At 39.3% G+C, this 6,509-nt stretch overlaps 1 long non-coding RNA gene across 1 annotated transcript in view; it reads left to right on the forward strand.

The window, feature by feature from the left end:
* The first annotated feature begins 2,081 nt into the window (after positions 1-2,081).
* The window catches only part of LOC144659199 (uncharacterized), a 24,746-nt gene continuing 20,318 nt past the window's right edge, over positions 2,082-6,509 (forward strand). Inside the window, exons 1-2 of the long non-coding RNA XR_013571869.1 lie at positions 2,082-2,173; positions 2,714-2,785. This is a non-coding gene — a long non-coding RNA (uncharacterized LOC144659199). The remainder of the gene's footprint in view (positions 2,174-2,713; positions 2,786-6,509) is intronic.

Genomic DNA, 6,509 nt, shown 5'->3' on the forward strand with positions numbered 1-6,509 from the left:
TTAGGAGAGAGTTCACTGTACACACTTCTCGTAAAATTAAATTTAACTCGAGAGAAGTGAACCAGAAGTGATTCAAAAGCGTTGATACAATCGATTCTACTGATTGTCCTAAAAAAGTTCGAGAAATCCTAGTGGACAAGGCTCCGTTCACACTGACCCGGGTAAATTTGAAAACGCATCTTTTTTCTCCGGTTAGGCCAACCGTCCACACTGAACCGGCGTTTTTGGTCACCGAAATCGGAGCTTTTCAAAAACGCTCACCAAAGAAGCGTATCGTTTTCAAATTTACCCCGGTTAATGTGGACGGGGCCTCATGAGAATATATGATGAACAAAGTCGACGACCTGCCTTACTTCCAGTTCATTCCACACAAATTTAAAAATACCCTAGACTCGTCCTTTTAAGCATTCTGTTTCCAGTTCGCGATTTTTTGAAGCTGTGATATTAGGCTAAAATCATTTACGAAGAGAAGTTGTCGGTAGGCCTTTCTCGATTATGCTAGCATTTTTTTCGGCATTTTTTGGGAAAACGAGCATTTTTTTCGTTTTTTCTTCAAAAAAGAATTGCTAGCATTTTCTGTCACTTTTCATGACTGTGATCCAGATTTTCAGCACTCAGAACTCAGAAGGATAAATAATCCTAAAGTTTCACATTTTGATTACATATTTATTGTTTTTTCTTTTCGACTTTTGTGCGCTGTGTTACTTGTGTACTTTGTTGTGTTACTTGTGTGTGTTTTTTTTTTTTATTTTTTTTTAAATAAATATTTTTATTTTATTTTTATTTTTTTATAAACAAACAATTATTAAGTATCACCTGTTGTTGAAATGAGCATATAATGTAAGAGTTTGTACGTTTTGTTTGAAATAAAACAAAGCATTTTTTGGAATTCAAGTGGCATTTTTTAAGGAAATCAGGCATTATTTTAGCATTTTTTTGGCTTTATGCGAGAATTTCTAGTAGCATTAAATGCCAGTTTTACTAGCATAATCGAGAACGGCCTAGTTGTCGGCCTCGATGAATGAATTTCTACAAAATCGCCTCCGGCACACAACGTCCATATGATAACTTACGTGAACACGAATTATATTTTTGTCTGTCTTGGTTAAAACACAGAACTCAGTCAATTTTCATTCATCCTGTTTTCTATATTTTTGACAAATAAATGAAAAATAAATGTATAAGCAAATTTCGAAGCGACAAGAGCGTAAACTTAGCAGCTTTTATAGCTCCAAATAAATGACATAGATGTCCACAATCCTCCTTCGCGCTTGGCTGCCCTTAGCCAATCATAAGCCAGAAATGGTGTTTTCCCGCGAACTTTACTACAACCCACTACAACCAGAAGTCGTTCCGCGTTTACGTCATAATGCAAATGGACCTGCAACTGAAGTTGTAGCCTGCGAGCAGGCTCTCTATTCGGGCAACGCTTTGACCTTCGAGCTCCGAAGGCGCGAGTCAGCGGCGAAGCGAGCCCGCGGGCTTGCTTCGCCCACGCACTCGCGCCTTCGACACTCGCGGGATAGAGCCTTCGGCGGCGCGGCGCTCGAGGAGTTCAATATTCACGTTGCCCCCGAATAGAGAGCCTGCTCGCAGGCTACTGAAGTCGAAAAGGGATGGCCGCATTAATCACAAAGTTCAAACCAACCAATTAAAACCCTGGGGTGCTACACGCTTAACCACTGAAACTCCTATTGAAAGTGAAAAGTGGTGAGATTTATTCCACGATCTTAGGTTGTTCCTTACATTTTATCCCTTTCCCTTCGAGCAAAAGTCATGTGCATGGTTAAAAAATACCTTTCCTTCCTTTGTAAATATATCGTGAAACGCTTGCAGAATATTTATTTCCATAAAACCAACAAAAAACTGAAATCCCGTGCAGTCTTTGATGGTGCGAACCAATTGGATGCCATCTTTCGTGCGCGAGTTGGCGCCAAGCGCCAGTGGCATGTTGTGAAGCGTGCAAGTCACACCTAAAGCTGTGACGCATTTGTCAGCCATTGGCTTTTAATTTTCAAATGTTTTATCTATATTCATAACAATTTGTAGAATTTGCTTCACTCTAAACAGCTTACGGCCAAGTGAATACTAGGCTGGACTCTCCGATGACAATTTAAGATCTCTGAAGGAGAAAGAAAGTACCCCACTCAAACTTCCTTATTAGAAAGCGAAGGTGAGCAATGACTTCTCTGCAATTTTGCGCTAAAATGTTAGGAGAAACTATTTGTAAAGTGGCGTTACAGTTTCCACGTGCGTGCAGAGTTTTAGTTCGCCGTTCGTAAGTTGAATGAAGGCGCTCGACAAATTTCCTTTGCCTAAGATAGTAAAACAGAGAGTAAAGTTAATTAAGCTGAAGTGTGTTTCCGAGTAAACAATCTGAGTGTTGTCTTTCCTTACTAAGTATCTGTAAGTATTCAAACGATAACGCGAATATTTTTCAAGGCATTCACGCGTTGCCCTGACTGGCCATATTGACAGTGTACTCTGGCGTCACCAACAAAGACAAGGCAAAGGCTAAACAAAAACATTTCGTAAGAATTTTTTGTCTGCCACGATCTACATTCAAATAACCTTTTCTTCAAAAACGCATTTTAGTACAGTTATTCGCGTTTTATCATTTGACACCATGTGCTAACAACCCCAAGTTGCATAAAGTTTCAGATTTTCCTACCAAATATAAAGCTAAATATTTGCTTTCCTGTTCAATTTACAGACTAAACGACAAGAGGATAAGAACAAGAAAGGAATCCACAGCTAAACATCAATGGATCATTTCGCATTGGAGGTAATTTCGACTAAGTAGTTTCTATGTAGTTTCTATAAAGTCGACTAATCGACTTTATAGAAACTACATTTGCAATGTGCTGTCCACCATTTATTCCGGATACTAAAGAGCTGTAAACGATTTAAAACGTCCAAAAAATGTACCTTTGCCCAGACTTCACTTAAAGCAGTCGCAAAAATTCCGTTTCCTTGGCATTGAATATTTTAACGAGGACGCGCGCGTAAAAATATTTATTATCTACTGGTCGAGATAAGGGGCTCGAAAATTCGTAAAGCTTTTTTTATTTTGAGAGTGTTATGGTTCCAATTTTAAAGTGGTGCTGCAAATTTAAAACCAGATGCACAAGTGGTAGACTTTGACAAATAATAGAAGATTGAATTTGCTTTATTTCGTCCCGCTGGCAGACTATAGTATAGGTGAATCTTTCAAGTGCATATGTAGCTATGTTTTGATTCCTCGGTATTTTTAGTTTAGATCTCAAAATATTGGGCGCTTTCCATTCGACCAAAAATTCTGCCTTGAGTTTCCGGAAAATTCCAGTGGCAAATGGAACTGCATTTTCCAACTTTTCCGGTGACTGCACGGAAGGCAAAACAAAATTTGCATATGGTCAGGTAGTGCGTCTAATATGGAAATTTCTACGGTGCATTAAAATAATGCACTGTTGCCGGTTTCCTGCACATATAACTCGATATTTTGGAAAATAAAAAGCATTCCGAGCACTGAAATAAACGCCATGAATGACATCGTGGCTACAAATACAGGGACCTTTCTAAAGGCACACTACAAGCAACGAAAACGTCGCCAACCCAAAAAGTTTAATGAGCAAAACAATGGCGTAGCCTGCACGCGCGTTATAAATATTTGTACATTTCTTTGCTGCCGCCTGCAAAACAACAACGAAAAACAACCGAGTTCGCCTAAATTTTTTATTTGGAGTTTCAAGAATGCTTCCTTAACATATATAGCTGCTTTCAGCTGCACAAATCACTAAATTTTCTGCCGAAGGAACTTAGGCTGAGTGTAAAATGGTTATGCTTGTCAAACAGGATCAAAATGTCGAGGAGTGATATTTATTTATCGAGTTGCCATATTTATGTCCACATTGCATTATATATATCCAAAGTGCAATATGTATGTCCAAAACTAATATATATATCCAAAAATCCGGCGACCTGTTCTCGTTGTGTATATTACAATCAAATGATTTCACATATTTGGATACAGTTTCGATATACATATTTTGCGGGCTTTTCTCGATATTATATTTCATGCGTTCTATTTCGGTCAGTATTGCATGTAAGTCTACATGACCTGTCCCGCATCCCGCAGCAAAACAATATGGCGGCTCGGTGGATACCAAACATCGATTCCTTTTTCGATTCTCTGGTGGGAGTCATACGAGGAGCAAGAAATCACTTGTCAACCAACCAAGCCGACAGTGCAGAATTCTGGTGTCGCAGACTTGACGATTATGAACGAACTGTGAGGTTGTTGTTAGCTAGAGTGATGGAATCGCGGCCCGATCAAGTTAATTTTGGGCGAGATTTGGCGTTGTTAATGGATACAATGGGAAATCTTAGAGAAGTGCTTGATACTCGAAGTTTTCGTGGACAATTTGAAGTCGAAGGACAAGACGCTGTTCAAAATCTTTCCGCTGTAGACCATACAGGAAGAACGGGAAGACCAAGGTATCTCATAACTGACACTCAAATTAGAATGCTCAGAGAGGAAGGATTTCGATGGGCTGATGTGGCACGTTTATTGGGAGTTTCTCCAATAACTTTACGAAGAAGAAGAGTAGAATTTGAAATGCCTCTTGGCAACAACTTTGATGACATTCCTAATGACGTGCTGGATAATCTAGTAAGTGAATTACTTCATAGAATTATGTGAATTACTTCCTCTCTGAGCATTCCAATTTGAGTGTCAGTTATGAGATACCTTGGTCTTCCCGTTCTTCCTGTATGGTCTACAGCGGAAAGATTTTGAACAGCGTCTTGTCCTTCGACTTCAAATTGTCCACGAAAACTTCGAGCATCAAGCGCTTCTCTAAGATTTCCCATTGTATCCATTAACAACGCCAAATCTCGCACAAAATTAACTTGATCGGGCCGCGATTCCATCACTCTAGCTAACAACAACCTCACAGTTCGTTCATAATCGTCAAGTCTGCGACACCAGAATTCTGCACTGTCGGCTTGGTTGGTTGACAAGTGATTTCTTGCTCCTCGTATGACTCCCACCAGAGAATCGAAAAAGGAATCGATGTTTGGTATCCACCGAGCCGCCATATTGTTTTGCTGCGGGATGCGGGACAGGTCATGTAGACTTACATGCAATACTGACCGAAATAGAACGCATGAAATATAATATCGAGAAAAGCCCGCAAAATATGTATATCGAAACTGTATCCAAATATGTGAAATCATTTGATTGTAATATACACAACGAGAACAGGTCGCCGGATTTTTGGATATATATATTAGTTTTGGACATACATATTGCACTTTGGATATATATAATGCAATGTGGACATAAATATGGCAACTCGATAAATAAATATCACTCCTCGACATTTTGATCCTGTTTGACAAGCATAAATGGTAGCTTTTTCCAAAATTTCCGGAAAAGAGGACAACCTCGCAAGGTAGACCCAAATTTTCGAAAACAATTTCCGGGAACTTTCAGTTCCATTTGATTTTGCTTCTGGAATTTCCGGGGTTTTCGGTTGAATGGTTCGCATTTCGGAAAGTCAACACTTTCCGGATTTTCTGGAAACTTTCCCAGGAAATTTCTGTACCTTTCGTCCTTGTTCTGAAATTACCGGATTTTTTGGTCGAATGGAAAGCGCCCATTGTCTACGCGACATTATTTATGGAGCCATCAGCATTTGGGATTAAGTGCAGTCTGATATTGAAGGAACCACAGAAAACATGATTTGAATTTCTTTCATCATCATCATGTCTCGTCGCGCCAGTAGGCGCATAAGGCCGTTTTTGCTTTTATCCAATCAAGAGGGTCTGAGTGGGGGGTACTTCGATAACACTAAACACTAAATTTTTAGCTCTATAACATGAAACAGTTAAATTTTAGGCATTTTAACACTAACAGTAAATTTTATCCAGAAAGAAACAAAAACGGCTCCAAAAATGCCAATAGTTTTCGGCCATTTTCCGACGATTCCCGATCATTTCGGAAGATTTCCGAATACTATCGAAGATTCTCGCATACTGCCGAAGATTTCCAAAGACTACCGAGGATTTCCGAGGAGAACACACAGCACAGGCTCAAAGTTCATGAGTGATTTTATCACCGATTTTCAAAGAGCAGATAAAAATTTACAATGCTAAAAGACTGAGTCTTTCACGAAAAACCCTCCAAACACTTAACAGTATTTTCTCCGGAAACAGTAAACATTAGAAAATTAGCCACTAAAAACTACGGGCAAATATCACTAAACACTAAAACCCATTCAGACCCTTAATCAAACGCGAATCCAGTGCATACCTTCGACACTATCTGAATCTAATCAGTGTTGTCGAATTGCACCACTTTTTAGTGATTTTCAGCAAAGTTTGTGCAATTCAGTACCACATTTTAAGCACAGTGCACGAGTTTATGTCCAAAACCGCGTTTTCAGCCCGACATCAGCACTTTGCAAATCAGCCAACATCATTTCCGCACTTTGTGCACCTCTTTTTAGCGATTTTCAGGAAAGTTT

The sequence above is a fragment of the Oculina patagonica genome, chromosome 1 (assembly GCF_052425735.1).
Source record: "Oculina patagonica isolate OP01 chromosome 1, crgOcupat, whole genome shotgun sequence".
NCBI classification, from domain to species: domain Eukaryota; kingdom Metazoa; phylum Cnidaria; class Anthozoa; order Scleractinia; family Oculinidae; genus Oculina; species Oculina patagonica.